This window comes from Mustela erminea, chromosome 15, assembly GCF_009829155.1.
Source record: "Mustela erminea isolate mMusErm1 chromosome 15, mMusErm1.Pri, whole genome shotgun sequence".
Lineage (NCBI taxonomy): Eukaryota > Metazoa > Chordata > Mammalia > Carnivora > Mustelidae > Mustela > Mustela erminea.
In genome coordinates this window covers 14,785,033-14,809,753 of record NC_045628.1, presented here as the reverse complement: position 1 = coordinate 14,809,753, position 24,721 = coordinate 14,785,033, and the positions used below count along the sequence as shown (strand labels likewise).

Genomic DNA, 24,721 nt, shown 5'->3' with positions numbered 1-24,721 from the left:
GCTTGGTCCGTTTACATTTAATGTAATTACTGATATGGTGCAGTATAAGTGTATGTCTTGCTGGAGTTTTTCTTGATTTCTTCTGTTTCTTGTTCTTCCTTTCCTATCTCCTTTTTGGTTATTGAATAGATTTTAGTAGTCTATTCTAATGGCTCTACTGGGTTTTTAGCTATACTTTTTTTAACACTTATTCTAGGAATTACAGTACATATCCTTAACTTATTACAGTATACTTTTAATTTCTATCACCTAATGTAAGAATATTTATTTATCTATTTATTTATTTAGTGCAAATGGGAGGAGGGGCGGGGGAGCAAGAGAGAGAATCTCAAGAAGACTTCCGGCTGAATGTGGAGCCCAAAGCTGGTTTTGATCCCATAACCTGAGCAAAATCAAGAGTAGGACACTTAATCAACTGAGCCACCCAGGCACCTGTCACCAAATATAAGAACTCCATAAGAGTAATCTCTCCCCAGTGCATCCTTTGTGCTATAGTATTTTTCTTCTGCACAAATTATAAAGCATAGATTTACATGGTACTTACCAAATTTCAGAGATGAAGGGAAAGGTGAAGTTTAGCTCAACTCTTGGGTTCCTGACTTGTGCCATTGTCTGCAATTCATCTAGGAAAAAGTGCTTTAAAAAATCATCACTCTGACAGTATAAATGAGATCACAATTACAGTAATATTTCAAATCTCAATATTCTGCTTCCCACCTGCTGGATTATGGAGAGTCTTGTCTTTTGGAAGTTCCCTCTGCTCACCAATTTCAACCCCAGGGAGCATTTTCTTTCTCTAGAAATTTGCCCTGATGCTCATAGTATGCGCCAGCTTAAGAGCATGTTTTAGGTCAGGGAGATGCATATTTTCCAGTGCATTCTAGTCAGTAAAAGGGGTCTCTCAACAAAGAGCTCATGCTCTTGCACACACACTCTCTCAAATAAATAAATAAGATTTTAAAGAATGTATCTTCATATAGAGGCAAACAAAAAGGCCGCTGTAAAAAAGGGGTGGTTATGGAAACTGCATGGAATTACAGGAAAATGCACGTGTTCAAATACACCTGGGTATAGAAATTGGGAAAACACTTAAAGAAAGGTTATCAAGAAAACCAACAAAGTAAACAAAGAGGATTCTTGAAGAAGTATGGCAACTAAAGGAGAGAGAGAAATAGAGGGGGGGGCTAGAGGATTTCCATTCCAGTTCACGTGTAAGAGCCTGGAAGTCACCACTCCTCCTAACAAGGAAAAAGCTGAACACACTGAAAAATCAACAATTTTTCTTGGCTCCATAAGAGAAGGGACTACACAGGGCAAATCCTATGTCTTGCAAGACTGGAGAGACTAGCAGGCCAATGCGGGGAGTGCCAGCTTCCTGGAACACACACTCAAGGAGCAGAAACCACTTCAGGAACCAGTACTCAGGCAGGAAAATCAGAAATTTAACTGAGGACTTGCTGGAGGCTCAGCGCAGACAAGTCTGAGAGTTGAAAACTCCACGGGGACCCACTCATGACAGGGCCCCTGCAGTTTTGTGAGATTTACTTCCAGGAGCTTAAGCACATTCCCACAGTAAATGTTGGAGAAAAATCCCCTCTTGCTTCCAGTACAGAGAGGGGGAAAGAAGCAGCCATTTTGAAATACATCAGAACACTTAGTCCTTCTCCTTCCTCCTCCTCCGCTTCTTCTCCTTCTTTTTGAAGATTTTTATTAATTTGTCATAGAGAAAGAGAGAGAGCACAAGCATGGGGAGCAGCAGGCAGAGGGAGAAGCAGACTCCACTGAGCAGGGAGCCCGATGCGGAACTCGATCCATGGACCGTAGGATCATGACCTGAGCTGAAGGCAGATACTTAACCGATTGAGCCACCCAGACGCCCAACATTGAGTTTTTCTTAACAAAGCCTGCACTCAGTGGAAACTAGTTGACCAGAGCCTACCCCACTGGGGCATTATCAGAAAGGGAAATAGAGTGAACTATGTATTATGGTAAGATATGGAAGGCCATATGTGGGCATACTTACAAGACAGAAGAGAAAGAACATTCTCTTCTGTCTGCCTATATTTTTAATTCTCCCACAAATCCTCTGCAAGAAATACTAATCATGTTTACCAGAACACGATGTGATCTTCACACATTCTTTAAAAGCCTCCATTTGTTTATCTGTGTAAATCCCCGTTGAATATTGTTACATCAGATATTCTCACCAATTTCAAGGTGCCAAAAATATAAAATCATATTTTCTGGATTCATTTCTCTAGAAATTTAGCACAACCCATGAATTTGAAAAAGCAGGCTTTGTTATAGCCATGTGGGTTATTCCCAGCTTCAATGCGTAGAAATCTAAACAAGGGATATCTTGTGATGAGCTCTGTGAGGTCTTCTGATCGTTGACTGACTCACTTTCTTCAGTGCACTGTCATCAGCTCATACTAGTATAAATACTGTGGTCTTTGGAAGTTGATTTTGGTTCCAGCCTGGGCCAGTGTCCTTTTTGTGGCTTATCTGAAGGATATTTTTGGAGCTTAGAGAGAAACCAAGATGGCGGTTGGCAGCAAGAGAAGCAGATACAATTCAAAAGCTCTCAACTATTTGTAGATTATAGCCACAACACATTTAACACGCTAATGAGGGAGTAGGCAAAGCACATGTTTGCAAAGTGAGGTTGACCGGTATGAATGCTTGAATTAAATATAATCGACACATCTGTGACTTCACTTGTGGCCAGCCCCATCTTTCAAGGCACCCTCTTAAAAAGGGGCTGAGTTCATCCTTGGCAGGGAAGGCACAGGGAACTCGGCCTCACTGCCTAGAGTTTCAAAGGATGTTCTCCCCTGCTAGCCAGCCCAAGGGGTCTCTGTAGCTGCTGGTGTGGGTGTGGGTGTGTGGGTGTGTGTGCACGTGCACACATGAGGAGCCTACAAAATGTTAGGATAATCTCTGTCCTTCCCCACGAGTCCCTCCTGCCACACTGACCTTCCCTTTCTGAACACACAAGAACTATGACAGAGTTTTCTTCAGAAGGGTCGGGCAGATCTCAAAAGAGCAAGCCCACTCGGTATAGGAAGACTAAAAGGTAGACCTTCGTCCTTGAAAACTCAGGCTTCTGGGGGCACCTGGGTGGCTCAGTGGGTTGAGGCCTCTGCCTTCGGCTCAGGTCGTGATCCTGGGGTCCTGGGATCGAGCCCCGCATCGGGCTCTCTGCTCGGTGGGGAGCCTGCTTCTCCCTCTCTCTCTCTGCCTGCCTCTCTGCCTACTTGTGATCTCTGTCTGTCAAATAAATAAATAAAATCTATAAAAATTTAAAAAAAAAAAGAATAGAAAACTCAGGCTTCTGGAAGGAAGGTGTCCTCCTCATGGATGTTTCTCTCTCCCACCCAATCTTCCTTGTGTTAATCTCACTGTTCATCTTATCTCTGAAATCTCAAGTTTTACATCCCATCTGCTGCTTCTCTCCTCAAGAGACTCCACTCCCTCTGCCTCCTGGGGAAGTTCTGCCTTCTCAGCCCCACTTGGTGTCTGAAAAACCCCATCTCAAGCTTCAGCCCTTGGTTAATAGCGGCTCTTCTTGCTCAGTAAAGAGGAATATGGACCTGGTTCGGTCGGCGAAGACAAGGGTCAGTGGGCCAAGTCCAGTGCAGTCTCCCAGTAGCTGATCTCTTTCCTGTTTTACCCAGGAACAAGAATGTCTTGCTAACATAAACACTTTTATCTCTTCCAAAGCAAGGAAACACCAGTTTCTTACGAGCTGGGCAGGGAATCTCACATTTCCTTGGCACAGTAAACTGCCTCACTATGATATACTCCCAGGTCCACCATCTCTCCACACCCAGGAGCACTGACATCCAGAACACCCAATGCCAAGCATCATTATGGGAAGAGATGGTCATCGGTCTCATCTTGATGAAAGGCATGGGCTAGGCTCCACCAATCTTGTTAGAAGATCACTGGAGGGATGCCTGAGTGGTTCAGTTGGTTAAGTGTCTGACTCTTGATTTCAGCTTGGATCTTGATCTCAGGGCTATGAGTTCAAGTCCCATGTTGGGCTCCATGCTGGGCATGGAGCCTACTTAAAAAAAAAAAAAAAAGAAAAGGAGAAGCTCACTGGAGAAACCAGGTCAAATCTCCTCTCCCCGCAAAAGGGAGGTGAGGGGAAAGGGAGGGTTTCTATGCCACAAACGCAGCACCCCCCAGAAGATGACATCTGTTTTCTCTCCCAGCTGTCCTCTCATACAGATGTGTAGGGTCAAGTCTGGGGCCATAGAGCTCTTGAAGTGGAGTTTTCCAGCAGGGTGTGGAGGAGGGGGCAGGTCTGTCCAGACAGCGGCGAGTACTCTACTCCTTATTTTCTCCCATGGGCCCCGGACCTGTCACGTGTGCTCGCAAACCTCAGCACAGCGTTAGTTACCCCAGTGAGCAAGACTGTCCATGCGCATTAAAAACACGTGAATGGGGGGGCGCCTGGGTGGCTCAGTGTGTTAAGCCTCTGCCTTCAGCTCAGGTCATGATCCCAGGGTCCTGGGATCGCGCCCCGCATCAGGCTCTCTGTTCAGCCCGGAGCCTGCTTCCCTTCCTCTCTCTCTGCCTGCCTCTCTGCCTACTTGTGATCTTTGTCTGTCAAATAAATAAATAAATAAAAATCTTAAAAAAAAAAAAAAAAAAGAAGGTCTGACTCTGCATTTGGCATTTGAACCTCCAACTTTTGAAATGCCACCAGAGTATTACTCCCACCTTAAAAGACCACCAGAGATGTGAGTCAAAGCCAAGCAGCAGGGGTGGTTTATTGCAGGTTCGAACCTGGACCTCTGCGCCGCTCGTTGCCGATAACGCCCAGAGGTCTAGAGCTGGGTTGGTACAGGGTTTTTATAGACTGATACAAACAAGTTTCGGGTAGGGTGGGGCTGGCCAAGTATGTCTGTTCAAACTGTCAACCAATCAGCTCAGCCCCACAATTGGCTGACAGTTTGCTCAGGCACACCTGGCGCCAGCGGATTGGTTCAGGGGGCCCTGCGGGCGAAACAAGCAAAGCAGTCTTACAGAAGCAGAAGCGGCCAGTTAGCCCGCGCGCGCGAAAAAGCAAACATTCGTACAGAAGCGAAACTAGCTGGTTAACAGGATAAAAATGCACTTCTAGCCAGGGGGGTTCTTTTGGTCTTTCATTCCCCTCTTCTCTCAGGTGCCTGAGGAGCCAGTCTTGGGTCCTTGGTTGTCATCAGTGAGGTCGTCGTTGTTGCCTAAGTCTAGGTAGGGGCTGATACTGCTGTCTTAGGAGCATGATTTGTACTGTCTGAAGGCGTTGATTGACAAAGGCCACCAGACGATTTAAAATACATGGGCCAAAGGTCAGTAACAGGATCAGAATACAAAGCGGTCCTAGTAAGGAGGATATTAAGGTGGTCAGCCAAGCGGATGAATTAAACCATGACCGGAACCAACCTTGCCCAGCTTCACGTTCCCTTTTCAGTTTTGCCAATCCTTCCCGTACCTTAGCCACCGAGTCTTTAACTACTCCTGAGTGATCTATATAAAAGCAACATTCTTCCTTAAGGGCAGCATATAAGCCACCTTGTTGGAGGAATAGGAGGTCCAATCCCCGTCTATTTTGGAGGACAACTTCTGCTAATGAGCTGACAGACTCCTGAAGTTTAGAAATGGATAATTCTAATTCCTGTATATCTATATCAATGGCTTCTCGTAAGTACTGATAGTGATGTTGTTGTGAGATTAGGGCTGATGCCCCAGTAGCCACCCCGGCGGAACCTAACCCTAGGCCTAGCATAAGTGCCAGGGTTAGGCTCACGGGTTCTCTTTTAGTTCTATGTAATCCTCCTTCCCAATATGACATTAAATCTTCATAAGGATGATAGATTAAGCGAGGAATCAGGTGGACCATCCACAGTAGTCTGCACTTCGGTTTAATGCTCCTGGGTGGATGCATGGAGTTATCCCACTGGCGCAGGCCCACCAGGCATCTTGGGGAGGTATTACATATTGCTCTGTGTTATTTATAGTAAGGTTCTGACTACGTAAGTGCATGTGTTCAGGCGGGATCTTTCCTACGCATGTCCCCCGGCCTCGTACGGCTGCTAAGGTTAGGCGGGGGCTTTGACTTGTCCACTGGCACATGAAGGGTGCAGATGATAGATTATAACCTCCTGGAGTGGCCAGTCCCTCGTAAAAAGGACTCAGTGGCATTGGGATTAGTATAATTCAGGACTTGAAAGGTATATTGGATCAATTTAAGTAGGTGGTCTTTGGGGTTTCTTGATCTAGGTTTTTCAGTACTTATTATGGGCTGTTTGGTGGGGCTTGTGGGGAGTGGGAAGATTACGGTCCGATTGAGGTCCGTTTGTGTTGCCCCGTAAGTGGCAGGGCTCTGGGTGACAACTGTTGGGCTGGGCCTGGGTGGAGGTGGTGGGGCAAGTACGGGGTTGGGCCCTATGGTAGCTTGGTAATACTCGATTGAGAGTCTTACAGTGAATATTGCTCCTGGGTCTTGGTAATTAAGCCTCGAATTGTCATAGAGTCTTAGACCCCATGTAAGACCTACTGAGCATCTGTTATCTGCTCGGCCAGCCTCTGTGAATTTTAGAGTTACCTGAGTGCCCCCTCTGCATCAATCCCAGCCTATGGTTTTGTTCCTCTTAAGGGTAATTAGGTCATCTTTGTAAGGGGGGGTCCACCAGATCTCACCAGTGGAGACACAACTCCAGCTGGCACAATAATAGTAGGCCGGTCCCCCACATTGGTATGCCTTGTGCCCCTTGTGGTATCCTGGGCAGACATAGAAGAATTGTTTGTGTAGTTGTAGTCATGAGTGCCATAGGCTTGTAGGGTTGGGAAATAATTTGGTTAGGTCAAAAGTAAGGTCGGGGTACCAGGTCTGCCGCAGGGCGACTTTTGAGAGGGAATATACAACCTCTGCTGTAGAAAGACTTGTTATTTGCCATGTGAGCTTATAGGGCTGATGGGGATTATCACTGCCATGAGGGGGGTCTATGTTAGCCCTAAGGATGTGGGGCAATGATAGGGAAAGTAAGATTACAGATAGGCTCTTCATGGTGACTGCTGAGGGGGAGATTTGCGGTGCAGGGTTAGTTTAAGAGGATTGTCCTTACTGTGGTCCACGGTCCAACTGACGTCCTGGTTGGGTTTTCTGATGAGATCTGACAGTGGGTCGACTGGCTTCGCATGGGTGTGGTGTATCCAGGTTGCTATGCTGTCCACCTTGATGGCTGCAGGGGTAGTCAGGATAACCTGGAAAGGTCCCTTCCAACGAGGCTCGAGGGTCTCGGCTCGGTGTCGCTTGACAAGAACCCAATCTCCTGGGTGGAACTGATGGGGTACAGACGGAGGTCCTGTTGCATGTAAGTCCCTTAGTCTTGGCCAAATACGTCTATGGACTCGTTGTAAAGCTTGGAGGGAGAATAAAAAGGAGTTATCATGATCTGACTGGGTAAGGTCAGTTCTGAGTTTAGGAATGATGGGAGGAGGCCTACCATACATGATCTCATAAGGTGTGAACCCCAGCTTATATGGGGTGTTGCGTACTCGATACAGAGCGTAGGGGAGCAGAGCCACCCAGTTAGCACCAGTCTCCATGGTCAATTTAGCAAGGGTCTCTTTTAAGGTTCTGTTCATTCTTTCTACCTGTCCTGAACTCTGGGGTCTATATGCACAATGTAATTTCCAATTAACCCCAAGTATGGAAGCCAGACCCTGACTTACCTTAGAGACGAAGGCTGGCCCATTGTCTGATCCCATCATAACAGGAAAGCCATACCTGGGCAGAATATCTTCGAGTAGTTTCTTTGCCACTACCTGTGCAGTCTCATGCTTGGTTGGAAAAGCCTCAGTCCATCCTGAAAAGGTATCTATAAACACCAGTAAGTACTTATAGCCATATTTCCCGGGTTTTACCTCTGTAAAGTCTATTTCCCAATAGGCTCCGGGCAGGGTTCCCCTCTCTCAGGATCCGGTGTAGAGGAGTGTGGGCAGGCGTTTTGAAGTTGGCAAGCTGCACATCCGGTGGCAATTATTTCTGATTTTTCAACGATGTTTCTGATAGTTAGTTTGGATTGTCGCATAAGGTCCAGTAGCCGTCTGGAACCTAAATGAGTTGTTTGGTGAATTCGCTCTAGAACTTCTTGTCCCATGGCTTCGGGGAGGATGATGTTATTTTTCTCATCACGCCACCAGCCATCCTTAACCTGGGCCATAGGGAGTTTACTCATCCATGCGATGTCTTTTTCGGAGTATTCTGGATGGGGTGGCAGTTCTCGGGGTCCCAGGTTGGGTAGTTGTATTGGTAGCGTCGGGACTTTGCTGCAGGCTACTTGGCGAGCAGTCTGATCAGCAAAATTGTTTCCCCTAGAGACTGGATCGCTTGGTTTTTGGTGTCCAGAACAGTGGACTATGGCCAATTTCTTAGGGGCCCAGATGGCTGCTAGTAAGGCCAGAACTTCGTCCTTGTTTTTGATGTCCTTTCCTTCGGCGGTGATGAGTAATCCCCTCTCCCTATAGATTGCCCCATGGACGTAGGCTGTGGCGAAGGCATATCGGCTGTCTGTATATACAGTCATCCGGAGGCCTTGCCCTAACTTGAGGGCCTGTGTCAGGGCGATTAGCTCAGCTTTTTGCGCTGAGGTGCCCGGAGGCAATGCACCAGCCCAGATAATTTCCGTCTCTGATGTGACTGCGGCCCCCGCATACCTTTGTCCTTCGGGACGAAACTGCTGCCGTCAGTGAACCAAACGACTTCAGCGTCTGTTAGGGGATAGTCCTGCAGGTCTTCCCGTAGCCCATGGACCTGGGCTAAGATGTCAATACAGTCATGGAGGGGAGCATCCAGGTCTGGGTCAGGCAGTAGTGATGCGGGGTTTAGGGCCTGAGGGGAAGTATAGACTATTCTCGTAGGATTGAGCAATACTCCCAGGTAGTGGACCATGCGAGCATTGCTCATCCATCGGTCAGGGGGCTGTTTGAAGACGCTTTCAATGGCGTGTGGAGTGGTCACTTGTAATTCTTGACCCAGTGACAGTTTATCAGCGTCCTTTAGCATCAAGGCGGTGGCTGCTATCATTCGGAGGCAGGGGGGCCATCCTGCTGCTACCGGGTCTAGTTTCTTTGACAGGTATGCTATGGGTCTAGGCCAGGGACCTAGATGTTGGGTCAACACCGCCTTAGCCATCCCATTATGTTCATCCACGTATAGGTGGAATGGTTTGGATACATCCGGCAGTCTTAGTGCCGGGGCTGAAAGGAGGGCCTTTTTCACCTGTTGGAAAGCCCGTTCTGCCTCTTCCGTCCATTCAAAAGTCTGCTGAGTTTTAGAGGCTACGTACAGGGGTTTGGCCATCTCAGCGAAGCCCGGTATCCATAATCGACAGTACCCTGCCGTCCCCAAGAATTCTCTTACCTGCCGTGGTGTAGCAGGTCGGGGAATGCGGAGTACAGTGCTCTTGTGGGCGTCGGTGAGCCATCTTTGTCCCCCTTTCAGTAAGTATCCCAGGTTCATTACCTCAGACTTGCAAATTTGGGCCTTTTTCGCTGAGGCCCAGTACCCCAGGTCGCCGAGAGCCTGGAGGAGGTTTTCAGTTCCTTGTAGGCAGGCCTTTTGGGAATCTGCAGCTATTAAGAGATCATCCACATATTGCAAGAGTGTTATATCAGGGTTTTGCTTTCTATATTCACTTAAATCCTCGTGGAGGGCCTCATCAAACAGGGTGGGCGAGTTTTTGAACCCTTGTGGGAGGCGAGTCCATGTCAACTGTCCACTTATACCTCTCTCAGGGTCTGTCCATTCAAAGGCAAAAAGATCCTGGCTCTTGGGGGCCAAGGGCAAGGTAAAAAAAGCATCCTTTAAGTCAAGAACTGTGTACCATATTCTGGTGGGCCCCAGGGCACTGAGGAGAGTATAGGGGTTAGGGACAGTAGGGTGTATGTCCATAACCTGTTTATTAACTTCCCTTAGGTCTTGTACAGGTCGGTAGTCCCCGCTATTGGGTTTACGCACCGGTAACAAAGGTGTGTTCCACGGCGAGTGACAGGGGCGTAGCACACCTGAGTCCAGGAGACGTCTAATATGTGGGGTGATGCCCGATTTGGCTTTCATTGGCATGGGGTACTGTTTGACTCGGATCGGGTCAGCCCCAGGCTTTAGCTCTATGAAGAGGGCCGGCCGATGCCTAGCCAGCCCCATGCCTCCTGTTTCTGCGCAGGCTTTAGGGAATCGGTGAAGCCAGGACTCGATGTTGAGTTCCTGGGAAGGGAGGGTGGTTTGGTGGAGTAGATGTTCGTCCTCCAAACGCATTGTGAGTATTGATAATAGCAAGGTCTGAGAGCTAGTTACCGTGGGGCCGTCGGGTTGAAAATAAATGTGCGCTCCCATCTTGGTGAGTAAGTCTCTTCCCAACAGAGGGCAAGGGCTATCAGGGATGATGAGGAATGAATGAGTTACTTCTCCTGTACCTAAGTTAACAGTCCGTTGAGTTGTCCAAGGGTACCTTTTAGTCCCAGTGGCTCCCTGGACCCAGGAAAATTTGTCTGAAACTTCTCCATGGGGTCTGGTCAACACTGAATGTTGGGCTCCGGTGTCAACCAGAAATTGTACAGGATTTCCCTCCACTTGTAGGGTTACCCTGGGCTCGGGGAGGGGATCCAAACTCCGTCCTCTCTATTCTGAATCTCGGGTAACCAGAGTGGGGTTGGGTTTCGTTCCCAATGGTTGCGGTCTACGCTTATTCTTTCTGGGGCAATTACGTGCCCAATGTCCCTTTTCTCTACAATATGCACATTGATCTGGGTCCAGATTGCGTTGGAACCCTTGGGCTTTTTGAGGTTCCCCTCGAGGGATTGATTCTTCCTGGACAAAGGCAGCTAGGACTTTGGACATTTCTTTTGTTACTTTGAGTTGCTTATCCTCCGGGGTATCTCGGGCATTATAAACCCGTTGTGCAATGCGGAGTAGGTCTTGAATCTGTTTGCCCTCTAGGTCTTCTAGTTTCTGTAGTTTCTTTTTAATGTCTGGTGCTGCCTGATTTACAAAAGACATGACTACTGCTGCCTGATTCTCAGGGGCTTCAGGATCCATAGGGGTAAACTGCCTAAAGGCTTCCATTAATCTCTCTAGAAATGCTGCTGGACTCTCTGTCTTACCTTGCAAAACTGCATATACCTTGGCCAGACTGGTGGGCTTGCGGGCAGCAGCCCTGAGACCCGCCATTAGAGTCGCAATAAATGAGTAGCCGTCCCCTACCTTCTGCCGTGTTGTAGTCGCAGTTGGGCCTGGTTAAAGGGAAACTCGCATTGATGAGGTCTGGATTCACGGTTGGTCTGCCATCGTCTCCGGGAACCAGCTTCCTTGCTTCCACCTGGATCCTCTCCCTTTCTTCGGTAGTGAATAGGATACGCAAGAGCTGTTGACAATCATCCCAGGTGGGTGGGCTGATGGGTGAACATGATGCTATCTAGAAGGGCTATGAGATCTTTTGGATTATCTGAAAAGCGCGCGTTTTGGGCTTTCCAATTGTAGAGATCACTAGTTGAGAAGGGCCAATATCGGAGTCAGGGATTACCAGTCTCATGGGGGGGGCCAATCTCTCTAAGGGGCAAAGCCACAATTGAATCTGCTGGGTGAAATGGATTCTCTCTCTGAGTGCGTCCCCTAGTGTGCCCGGCAGGGCCGTCAGTCCCTCCATGAGCGGCAGGGACCGCAGCAATTGCTTCTCGACCTTCTGCTTCAGGGCGCGGCGACTTCAACCGGGGCGGGCACAGGGGGAGGAAGCTCAGCCCCAGCGGCAGCTAGGGGAGGGGTGTGATAAGGGGGCGGATCTAGACTAAGTAAGTCTTGCCTATCAGGGAGGACGGGTGGAGGGGGTGCAGATGGGACACGAGGTCCTCGTGCTTCTGTCGGCCTGGCTGCGAGAACCCTGCAGCTTTCTGGGAACAGAAAGGGGGCCAACCAAGGGGGGGGGGGTTCCACAAGATCCTGCCAGACTATAATGTAAGGGACTTGGTCTGGATGTCCCTCTTTACCTGGGAGATATACCTGAGCCTTAACCTTAAGAATTATGGGGAGGCAAAAAGTGCCTTGGGTGGGCCATCCTACTCCAAAGGTTGGCCATTCGGAGCGGCAGAAAGGGATAAGTCTTGATCTCTGGATATCCAGGCTCAGGTTATTGCCTCTCGCCCGAACATCCTTAAAGTTAGCTAGGAGGAGGGAGAGCGGGGTACTCTGAGTTTGCCCCATTAGACTAGATGGTTCCCAGATCAAGATAATAGTTGAGACGAAAAGGAAGGCGCCTAGAATAGGCAGAAAGCGACAGAGACACCGGTGTAAGGGGTGCGAGACGACAAGCAGGTGAGGAATTCGAAAGGGCGAATTGAGGGTGGGTGTTCCGGTTCAACCAGTCCGAAGGGGTGGATGAAAGCCCTTGGTGGCCTGGGGGTAGGAGCTAGGCAAGTTTCATCCTCCGACGGCGAGAGTAGGAATTCTCTTCCTCTGTCCGCCAGGGTGAACCTGAAAGTGACATGGGTTAGGAGAGTATGGGCAGGATAATTAGGGAAAGAATTTCCTCCAACCTGGAGGGGCAACTGTTAAGGTACAAGGGACCAGCGGTGTTCAGAACGTTAGGATTCTCATAATTTGTTTACTCTCATATTATTGGCTCATTGAATCTGGTTTTAGCTCTTAATACCTACCTCTTATATTCCCTCCCGATATGTATGATGTCGCAGACAAGGGGAGGGGGACCTTTCAGGTGCTGTCCTGCTCCCGTCCCTCGCGGGAACTTAGGAGCGTCTTAGCTAAGGTCTATCCGTATAAACCCCGGACCAGGCTACTCCATGCAGCAGATGACTGCTATGCCGTATGATGCTCCGCGAAACTCAGGGTGCAGCCCAGTCAGACTCCTTAGCCGAAGGCGGTGGAGCCACACAAACACATTCATACAGTCAGGCATTCCTCAGATTCAAACGGGTTAGACACCCTCCCCTTAAATAGAATGGAACCTTCATAACCAGTACAAGGAACATATAACCACATTTAAAGACATACATGAAGACATACATTGTTGGCCTCCAAGGTGGGACTCGAACCCACGATCTCTGAGAGGCCCTGCCGGCCCCCGAGGTGGGACTCGAACCCACCATCTCTGAGGGGCCGTTCCCTCCGCTCACGAGGGACGTCTCCGTCGGCCGCTGGCAACCCTATAGCGCGTCCGCCAGGGCGTATTTGCCAGTCACCGCCCTGGGACTCTAACCCAGGTCCTGGGATTCTAACCCAGGAATAATCACAGAAAGCACAAAACACACAGTCAGGACATAAGAACAAAGCATACGAAAAACATAGAGACAAAAGACAAAGCTGGCTTTCTTACCGATCAGTTGCAGCGACCTGTTGACCAGTTGTCTGGTGAGCTTGAAGGGGAGATCTCGGTGGGACCTCCAAATGAAATGCCACCGGAGTATTACTCCCACCTTAAAAGACCACCAGAGACGTGAGTCAAAGCCAAGCAGCAAGGGTCGTTTATTGCAGGTTCGAACCTGGACCTCTGCGCAGCTCGTTGCCGATAAGGCCCAGAGGTCTAGAGCTGGGTTGGTACAGGGTTTTTACAGACTGATACAAACAAGTTTCGGGTAGGTGGGGCTGGCCAAGTACGTCTGTTCAAACTGTCAACCAATCAGCTCAGCCCCACATTGGCTGACAGTTTGCTCAGGCACACCTGGCGCCAGCGGATTGGTTCAGGGGGCCCGCGCGCGCGCGCGCGCAACAAGCAAAGCAGTCTTACAGAAGCAGAAGCGGCCAGTTAGCCCGCACGCACGAAAAAGCAAACGTTCCTAGGGAAGCGAAACTAGCTGGTTAACAGGATAAAAATGCACTTCTAGCCAGGGGGGTTCTTTTGGTCTTTCACTTTCGGTGTCCTTGGCAATTATCCTCAGTTTCTTAGAGATAAACCTATTCCATAAAGAGGTTGTGAGAATGACTTAAATGATGTGTGTCAAGCGTCTGGCACACCCAGAACTACAAATGTGCAGCCTCGTCCCCACTTCCTAGCCCCCCAACGTGTTTCATTTCCTCCTGTGAAGCTGCTGGCCTGAAGCCACCACGAACGTGCTTGTGGCTCCGTCCAGCCTTACTGCCCCTCTCAGCCTCTTCTCTGTGTCAGGACCATTGATGAAGCAATCGCCATGAAACGTCATTTTTGTCTTTCCAACCCTGACACTGCAATGCCACACAATTAAGCCAAGTGCTTAATTACACTTAATTACACTCCATATTGTATGCCTCCTGCATCCACACTCAAGCGACCTTCCCCAGCTACAAGGAAAATCAAGTTGAGGACAAATAATTATGCAAATACATTTTCAACATCAACTAAGTGTCAGGGAAAGGAGACACAAGACCAAAGAGGACATGGTTCCTGCCCTGTAATAAGAAATGCTGACGGGGCGGGGCGCCTGGGTGGCTCAGTGGGTTAAAGCCTCGGCCTTTGGTTCAGGTCATTGATCCCAGGCTCCCGGGATCTAGCGCCGCATCAGGCTCTCTGCTCAGCAGGGAGCCTGCTTCCTCCTCTCTCTCTGCCTGCCTCTCTGCCTACTTGTGATCTGTCAAATAAATAATAAATCTTAAAAAAAAAAAAAAGAAAGAAAGAAAGAAATGCTGATGGGTACCCGACTGTATGACAGCACAGTGATTGAAATGTACGCAAGTGCAGAAGCAGGGAGCCCAGAGAGGGGTCGGGAACAGACCCCTGGATCCGTCTGGTGTCATGGACAATTTTTTTTGAGAGGTGATTCTGAGCCATATTCAGAATGAGTAGGATTGAACAAAATCATGAAGCAGGTGCAGAGCTTAGGGGAGTCTGGTGGAGTTCCAGGCTAAGGCATAGGCCGTGCAAATGCACTGGGGTGCAGCACAGGGTGGCAAAGCTGACTGTCCAAAGAGCAGGACTGAAGGGTGGCTGTGCGGGAGCTGAAAGTGTTGTGGTACGGAGTCGACCAGCCCTCAATTAGACAGAGAACACTCTCGATAATGCGAGTCACACAACGAGGTTTATTTCCAACTAGCTGGGGTCCGAGTATCTGCCTGGCACAGCAGGTTTCAACAAGGACCCTGAGCACTCAAAGCCAAGGGCTTATATAGCATTTTCAAGGCACTTTTTCATAGCGACATACATATCTTGCACCCCACTTTGACAGTTTAACTTTGTTTAACTTTTTGCCACCCCGGCGTCACCCTGGCGGTTAAGTGAGATTTAGGTTTAGAAGAAATTTAACTTTATTTACATTTCCTTCTGCCTCAGCCTCCTTCAGTTTTACGGTGGGGAGGGCGACCTTAGGCCTTGAAGAACTGAGCCATTTGTCTCTGGAAATTGGGCCATTGAAAAGAGGGCCTTTTTGTTGTAAATCACCAGGACATTTGCAAACCAAGGGAGACTCGGGTCTAGCAGGATTGTGATCTCTGCAAGTGAACTATTTGTTTTTCTTTAACATCTGGTCCCTGTGGCACCATCGCCTACCTGCCCTGGTGGTATATGATTAAGTTGTTTTTTAGGTTTTAGCTAGTATCTCTTATCTCAAGTCACGTAGCCCTGCGGGCTGGTTAGGGGCGCTCAATAAAAAGGCTTCCCGGCCTTCAGGATGGCCATTCTTATGCTAACCCACTCTTACAAGAGAAATCCTGAGACCCGAGGAGTGAACGAGCCTGTTTCCCGAGGTTCTGCGGACTGATATGAGGAACTTAAACTTTATTGTGAAAAATTCTAGAAAACTTTTGAAGGAATGGGGAAATGACATGATCGGATTTGGATTTTCTAGATGCGACCCCACTGTGGAGCAGAGGTTGGAGAGCAGGCAGGCTAAAGGCCCCAGATCCCAGATAGGTAGGAAGTTTCTGTGGGACTCCAGAGAAAAAGGGCTAAGAACCGGATGTAAGGCAGCGGCCGTGGAAATGGGGAACAGGTGCTAACGACAGTAAGTCGACAGATGCGATGTGAACAGTGAGGGAAAGAGAAAAAACCAAGATGAAACCTGTAAAGTTCTTTCCGGCGAGACAAACACAACACCAGGCAAAGTGCGTGCAAGGCAAGATTTATTAAAAACACTCTCCGGCGAAGTTTCAGGGCTCAGGAGAAGGGGAGCCAGGAAAGATGCGCCGAGAGGAGGTGGGCACCCTCCGGCGAGGTTCCTCGACTCTGGAAGGCAGAGTGGCGGGAGTCGCGCCCAAGGCAGGGAGGAGGGGGCTTTTAAGGGGTCTCGGGGGGAGCTCAGGGGTCTTTTGAAAGTTTCCCTTATTCGGATATCTCGCCTGCTCGTCAGGATCCCATTGGTCCACTGGAGCCCAGGGCAGGGGTCTCAGATTCCTGCTTGTCAGGGTCCCATTGGTCCATGGGAGCCCGGGGCGTGGGAGGGTTTTCAGATTCCTGTTTGGGTCTTTGTTCTCCTGTCCGAGCTCAGGTCCTGTGGCAGGAACTTTCGCCATCTTAAGTAGCCCCTTCCGCCAGCCCAACAATACCAAACTTTTTATTTGGGCTAATTACTTAGAGGATGATAAGCAAGTTTGGAGTGCGGGAGAAGAGGCAAGAGTTGGGGGAGAGACCACGGAATCCATACTGGATGGGCTAGGTCTGTCCGATGGTGGCAAGTACATGAAGGTCTGTCACACCTTGTGGCCAGTCAAATCTGGACATGTACACCCTACAGGAATCAGGCTGAGGGGACGCAGCTGACAGCCTTGCTGTCAGGAGTAAGGCAGTAGGACTAAGGCAGACTATTACCAGATGTTTAAAGAAAATTGAGTGTAATGAGTTCACGTCTACCTCAAGACGGAGGGGACCAGCAGGAGTATCTGTAGGCGAGACCAGAATTCTTTAGGAATTGTTCAGAATCTACTCCAAAGACATATGAACCAAAGGGTCAAGCCGCAGAGCAAAACCACAGTAATTTTAGTTTCATAAAAACATTAGGAGTAAGGCAGACTGTTACCAGATGTTTAAAGAAATCTTAATTCAACCCTCCTAAAATACACAGCTCTGAGCGACTCTACCCTCACCTGAAGATATAAAGTAAGTGGTTCCATGCTTTGTGCAGCCATGGTGCTCTCCTGCTGCTTCCTAGGTCCTGCACATATCTTTCTGGAAAGTCATTGTGGGTTTTCAGGTTGGGGGAGAGGGCGTCTGAGCAGTAGCATCTGCCATTTCTGAGGTGTAAAAGCTCCCAGTTGGGCACGTTGCAAACCCCCCGTAAACATGTTGTGAATGGCCTCTCAAAACCCCTAAAATTTTAGCAACGGGAAAGCCTTTGCAGTGGGCTTCAGCTCACAGCCGCTGAAATGGAGAAGAGTCACCTTGAATGTGGTGGCTTTCCTGCCACTTCCCCTGGGGGTGGAGGGGGGGCAGCTGGGATGAAAATGGATGGTCTGGCTTACAAGTGACGGCATCTCTCAACAGATGAGGTTTGGAAATTCCTACCCCTTCTGGGGTCGTCCTGCCTCTGAGCAGGTGTGTGAATTCCTTCCTCACTTTGCCGTTTGGCAGATCTTCGTATTTTGCTCCAAGAGTCTAATTCTTTGTGCTATCCTCGATTAGAGAATGTTTGTTCCCTGTCTTCCCAGGTTGGTGGTAAACCTCTTAAGGGTAAGGATCTTATCTCTAAGGGGTGCCTGGGTGGCTCAGTGGGTTTAAGCCTCTGCTTTCAGCTCAGGTCACGGTCTCAGGGTCCTGGGATCGAGCCCCGCGTTGGGCTCTCTGGCGGGGAGCCTGCTTCCCCCCCCCCCCCGCCGCCCCTGCCTGCCTCTCTGACTACTTGTGATCTGTCTGTCAAATAAGTAAATAAAAATCTTAAAAAAAAAAAAAAAGGATCTTATCTGTACACACAACTGATTCTGGAACATTTGATTGACTTTTTATTTGTTAAGCCCTTTCCTGCTTTGCCCTGTCCTAATCTTTACTACGCCCTGCATTTAGAATATTATTTTTGTGGCTTAATAATAATAACAATATGTGTGAGAACGTATACATATTATCTGTGATAGGTTATGAAAATTCAGCTATGTTTATAGTAACGTAAAAAGTCTTTACCCAGTCAAGAACTCTTTCAATATTGATAAATTCATAAATTATGCGACTAGGGAATTTATGTGATAAGATATGCAAGTGTGTTGGAGATGAGCCTCTGTGACCGACTTCCCTGCTCTCAGAGGCAAGTTATTCAAACCTCAGGCCTTTAAGTATAAAACAAGGGTAGTAAGAAAGCTTTCAGGACATTGGAAAGGCCGCATCAGCCAAAAAACTTAAAGCAGTCAAACTCTAAAATAAAAATACCCTATGAGTGTGACGTATTTGTCAAGCCTAAGAATTTTTTAGAAAATAAAGCATTTTGCACTGCACGGTTCACTTTTTAAAGCTCTAAGATTCTTGGAACATCTACAAAATTTAGCATTTGACAACCAGTTTTGCAAGAACCTTGTCCAATCTTTTCATACATCCGAAAGTCAGTCAGCTGTAAAAACCAAAAACAGCATTAAGTAAAATAAGATACTACAAATACAGATTAGTATCATTTGTCCAAGCTACTGGGGGATTTTCTTGAGGTAAAAACAGCAAAACCTACAACAGAGGGGCAGAGAACAAAAAGGAAAGAAAAAAAAGACGCCTGAAACAAGATTTAGGTCTTCCAAACCTACGTCTGTTTATTAACAGAAACAAGTGTTGAGAAACTTGCGTCATCTGAAGGGAACTGGCTTCCCAGAGAAGCGTTCCTTTGTGTAGGAGTTTTCTGCAGGAGGCCTGGGTGAGAAGAAGAGCTGAGGATTCCTCTCCGTGGTGTTCAGACCCAGGCCAGGGGTATAAAGAGGAAAAGCCATTTAATGTCAAGATTCTCTCCTTCTCTCCCTCTCTCTTTCTTCTTGCTCTCTTGTAAATGGTAGCAATGTGTTGGGTCAACCCATCACAAGGTCTGGAGGAAGAGAGATGGGTGAACCAAGGCCTGGTGAGTGTTTTCCCTTCCTTTGAGGTAGGCGATTTCATCCAAGGACGATCACTTCATTTCTGCCACTCAGATTGCTGTCCTGGAAATATCCCCCGGGGCCCAGGGCAGCAACAGCCCTGTGCCATCCACTCCCGGACACCTGGTGCCATCTTCTCTCTGCCACCTGTGATTTCAGGTGAGCTGGGACGTGGTGTCCCTACACCTGGGTTTCATGTCCTTACAGGCTTACTTGGAAGAATGTGCTGAACCACAACGCAAAAACTTTAGCTCCCTGCACATCCAGGTTTTTAACCAATGCTTCCTTCTCACTCAAAAAATCTTTTATTAACTTGAATTTGGAATTTTTCTGTCATTTGGAATTTCTGTCAATTTGGAATTTTTCTTCAGTAGAAAGAACCTTATAATCCAAAGTCAAGAGCTTCTACGTTGTTCATTACTCAATAAGCATTTGCCTACCCGCTATTTGCCAGGCACTGTGCTGGGCAGTGGGCACACATGGGGGGGTGGGGAGGAGAAATTTACATTTTACATAACAAAAAGCAGGATTTGCTTATTTTCTAAGTAATACAAAGGCTAGAAATCCTTTCACTGAAGGAGTTTGAGCTATAAACTCATTCCTGTTCGTACCATACCCCGTCCAGCTCTCTCTTCCTCTGTGCCCTCCTTAGCCAATACCCTGTCTCTTTCTTGGCCTTCTGAATTTTAAAAATAGTGCATATGAGGGGTTTTTTTTTCCCCCCGAAGTAAGGAAATTAAAACAAAATTTTAAATATAGAAAACCTAAGAAAAGAAAAGGGCTTTGAAAAAGAGAACTCTTGTGTGTGAATGAAGCACTTACTACTAACTCATAAATACTTTTTAAATTTTTAAAAATTTATTTAAGTAATTTCTGCACCCAGTATGGGACTCAAACTCACAACCCTGAGGTCAAGAGTCACATGTTCTTCTGACTGAACCAGTCAGGCACCACAGCTCATAAATATTTTTTAAAAACCTACTGCACTGTGAGGAATTGGGCTGAGGTTGAGATAGACCATCCCTCATAGACCTGACATCCCGGTCTCTGTCCATACAGTTTAGAGACAAACAAAACAACAATTGTACAAACAAATACACACTATTACCGCTTTTCTCGGGTGCCAGACAGCGAACAAGCAGGCATGTGTGACACACAACAACACCCTAGAACCTGGACCAAGCTCAGGTCTGCTGACAGGAGCGGACTGTTGATCTCAGGACTTCTGCCAGCTCCAGGACTCATGCTGGCAGCTGAAAGGAAAAAGAGGAATGTCGTCCTCTTCACACCACAGAAATGAGCAAACACTAGCAGTCAGGGATGCCCTCACTTCCCTCAAGAGCCAGTGGTTGACCAACATCTCGCCATTGATCATGGGGTAGAGGAACTGGGTGATAACATTTAATCGGAAACCTGAAGTTTGAGAAGAGTCCAGTTAAACCCTCCAGACCAAGGTTCAAGAAGTACAAAGGCAGTAAACAGGAGAGCCGAAGGGTCTTCTATCACTTGTCAGCGGGTGAAGAGGGCTAGAGACAAGAGAGTGATGAAGGGCCCAGCCCACGAGGTGCCACGAATCACGTGATCCCGGCAAGGAGGCCATTCCGGTGTCTGAGGTGTGAAGTGTGTCTCGTAGACTCATGCAGGGGAGGCAGCGAGACGAGGGGAGCAGACAGCAGGGGACAGACTGTGGAGGAAGAGCGACAACTTGTACCCATTACAGCACTTTTCAAGAAAGGAAAGGGCCACACACCAGAGCAGAACGGCCACTGTTTGTGGCAGGAACGGGAGTCTCTCCATTGCCTGAAATGAGGCTCTGAGTCAGCATCCCTGAGGAAGAGGAGCCTGGAGGACTGCAGAAGCCTTGGGCTCCCCTCAGAGCTTGTCTTCTCTGTTGTGTCAACCAGACCCGTCCTTTGGATTGGAAGCACCCGAGAAGAGGGGGTCCCCGTGTGACTCCTCTGAAGCCAGCTTGTGGGGCACCCACGTGCAGGGGACAGGACCACCCACTGAAGCCCTGGGCCTCGGCCGCTTCAGAACAGAAGTTCTTTCTAGTCCTTCACTGAACTCGTGCCCATTTGGCTCCCAGTTAAAAGTCTACGTTCCTTCCAATTTTCTGAGAGAAATTCAGTTCTTTTCTTTCTTTTCTTTGAAATGTAGGCACTGACAAGGTGCCCTCAAATCCCCACAGTGAGAAGACTTACTTGCGAAACGGATGTTGAGTTCTTTGCTCCAATAACCGAAGTGATTTCTTTGGCAATTTAATTCTCGTGGTCCTTAGTGGCCATAATGCAGACGACCATGGGTCCTATATTGGTATTTGACCCATTTTTAAATATTCAGCTCAACAGAAGAAAAACAGGTCAAGGAGAGCCTGGAGTTTGTTGTTTTTTTGTTGTTTGTTTGTTTGTTTGAGGTGAGGAGGGTTTGGCAGGGTGTTTAGGGGAAGATTCTGTAGTGGTGTTTTTATAAGGCTCTTCTTTTCAGGAATACTATGGAGTTTTCTGAGAGTCAGATCAGTGCATTCTTACAAACTATGGGAATAACTTTGTAAGGTGACAGATGGTAACTACCTTTGACATGGTAAATACATTGTAGTGTGTAGAGTTATCAAATCACTATGTTGTACACCTGAAATTAATATAATATTGTATGCCAACTACACTTCCCATTAAAAATGAAGAAAACAGAACTATTGGATGGGAAGGAACATAGCAGGCATCCCAAGCTGGCCTATTTTTAAAAGTTTTTTAAAAAATGAAGATGTGGGGCGCCTGGGTGGCTCAGTGGATTAAGCCGCTGCCTTCGGCTCGGGTCGTGATCTCGGGATCCTGGGATCGAGTCCCGCGTCGGGCTCTCTGCTCAGCGAGGAGCCTGCTTCCTCCTCTCTCTCTGCCTGCCTCTCTGCCTACTTGTGATCTCTCTCTGTCAAATGAATAAATAAAGTCTTAAAAAAAAATGAAGATGTTTTATAATTTCAAAATAATATGTGTCGAACTATCCAAATAAAGAATTGTTGTAAACGTATACTAACTAAGCAGAAGGGAAGTTCGAGAACCTCACAGGGATAGGATATTTGTGTTTCAGGCACTGTGTGAGACATGATATTAATACAGTATCATGTGTTGCAATAATATAGTATACTATATACTATATATATACAATAATATAGTATATACAATAATATAATATAGTATTCATGTGTTTCAGGCAGGGTGTGAGACATGATATTAATATAGTGTCGTCCCAGTCTACATCTTCAGACAGATTAAACAGTATTATATAATGCAGGAAACACTGTGCCAGTCCTCCCCTCTGAGAACTTTAAAGATCATGTAAGGCAGAAAGGATTCACAGAGAAGGAGCAGTAGATCTCAGGTTTGTGTTGCCCAGAGATCTGGATCCAACCCAGAGAGGACCTTCCAGGAAATGCCTGTGTTTCAAGAGCACATTACTTAGTGAATGCTCTCAAGCTTTCCTTTAAAATCAAAAAACAAACAAACAAACAAAAAACTTCCTCTGAAATCCGAGAGGATAATGTTTTCACTAAAAATATTTACAAGGAAACGGGGAAACTTCAATGATTCCCGGAGAAAACCAATTTCCGAAAACCCTGAAAGCCTCTATTATTAGGGAAAACAGAGGCTCTACAGAGCTTCTGGTTCCTCTGCCTTCCCAAAGACTTGTTTGGGGTCGGGTGGGGGCAGCAAAACCTGCCCAGCAGGGAACAGAATGACTTTAGGTCTCGGTGCCTGCAGAGAGGGATGATGGAGGGAAGCAATCCTATTCTCTTACGGTCTTCACACTTACATCATGAATCCTGTACTGTATAAATTAAGAAATTAATCAGGGGGCGCCTGGGTGGCCCAGTGGGTTAAGCCGCTGCCTTTGGCTCAGGTCATGATCTCAGGGTCCTGGGATCGAGTCCCACATCAGGCTCTCTGCTCAGCAGGGAGCCTGCTTCCTCCTCTCTCTCTCTCTCTGCCTGCCTCTCTGCCTACTTGTGATCTCTGTCAAATAAATAAATAAAATCTTTAAAAAAAAAAAAAAAGAAATTAATCAGGACTTACGGTGGATGGGGAGGTTTCTTCCTGCCAGATACAGGACTAACCGCATCCATCAACCACTGGCAATATTTAGGCAGAGTTGCTTGTGCTTAAGCCATTCTCCTTTCCCAGCTTTTTTCTTGTCTTGCATGGACTTCTGCTGAGCACTTACTCCCATGCTAAACCAGGGGTTGGAGATACAGATGTAAATGAGGTGGCCCTTGCCCTCTGGGGGCTCTTCTCACAACAAACAAATAATAGGAAGGAGGTGGGATGAAAACCTACTGACCTTGGGGATCTGGCCGGGGGAGAAGGGGGCAGGGGAAGATTTTACTCATATAGTCCTGGATCTAGTCTAACGCTCAGAAAAATCAATGAGCTAAGTCCCAAAGCTCTGTCTTAGATCATATTGCTAATTATTTACATGAGCACATTTACCAAACCTGCACTTACTGATTGCAGCCATTAAGGGGAGGGCGCGGGGTGGGGAATGCTATACATTGAATGTCTGATTTTAGGAAGTACAACTTGCCAATGACTGCTCTGAGACAAAGTAGCCACTCAGCAGAGCCTACGTAACTCAGTTCTACTGATGTCCTCAGAGCTATAGATCTGTCGGCTGATGTTGGTTCCAAGAAAAATATTTGGGTATAGGCTATGATCTTGTGTCCTATTTCTGACAATAATTAAATAACTCGATCAGGGGTCGAGGCCTCCGAGAGCGTATGACAGCCATCAGTAAAGCCACGTGACCCTGGGAAACCTGGTTAATTTCTCCAGGAGTCAGTTTCCTGGAGAAGGGCTGAGCTGGGGTTGGAGAGTATCACGCATGTCAGGTGCTCCGGGCGGCTCTGGGCCCATCCTGCAAGCTCACTGGAGGGGAGGAGGCCGGGGGAGTTATTTTTCTCTTGCCAAACAAGCAGTCTGAAGGTTGGTAGCCCAGGGCTGGTCCGGGGGCTCGAGAAGGCAGAAGCAAGGTCTCGGTGACTCTGGACCTTTCTCTCATGTCTTGTCCCAGGAGGATTGCTGCAGCCACTGATCTAGGCTGTTCGCTTTAGGCAGGAACGTCAAAGTCTGGGGTCTGTTAGTTGTGTTTTGTTTTAAGATGTATTTATTTCAGACTAACGTTCTGTTAGTCATGTTCCACTTTATCACACCAGATCTTCATAATGACCCCAGAGGTAGAGAGGGGAGGAGGTATTATCTCCATTTTGCAGATGTGAAAACTGAGGCTAGAGGGGCTAGATTTGTCCGGGGCTGTATGGTAGTGAGGGGCAGAAACAGGCTACTAAGTCAGGCTACCATGCTTCTTGCTCTTGGTTCATCGCTCTCTCCAGAACACCAACCTGCCACGGGGAACAACAGTTTGTTGGAGGCACATGAATGCATTTTAAGACAGAAAATAAAGGGTTAACAGAAAGCAATATCATTAAATGTAAATTAAGATAATGTGCTGTAAAATATTCAGAGGATCTCAGGGTCTAGGTGAGATGGAAAGCCAGGGGGAAACGTTAGAGAGTAAGAGGGGACGTAAGTAAATGAGAGTGGTGTATGGAAATCCTCTGTGCAAATCAGATATGAAAAGCAGATGAAACTCTAACGTGCAAAGAAAGAGTTGCTCTTGGGACGCCTGGGTGGCTCAGTTGGTTAAGCAGCTGCCTTCGGCTCAGGT

The 24,721-nt window shown here is 47.6% G+C and overlaps 1 protein-coding gene, 1 long non-coding RNA gene and 1 pseudogene across 3 annotated transcripts in view; 1 reads left to right on the top strand and 2 right to left on the bottom strand.

The window, feature by feature from the left end:
* The window catches only part of CLDN10 (claudin 10), a 129,925-nt gene that overhangs the window by 45,970 nt on the left and 59,234 nt on the right, over positions 1-24,721 (top strand). The gene's annotated exons all lie outside the window — the stretch shown is intronic.
* Positions 294-7,905, bottom strand: LOC116574001. The gene is made up of 3 exons (XR_004279096.1): positions 7,771-7,905; positions 7,119-7,719; positions 294-623 (listed from the first exon to the last, which is right to left on the bottom strand). It is a non-coding gene; the product is annotated as an uncharacterized LOC116574001 (long non-coding RNA).
* LOC116574564 lies at positions 11,811-13,071 on the bottom strand (annotated as a pseudogene).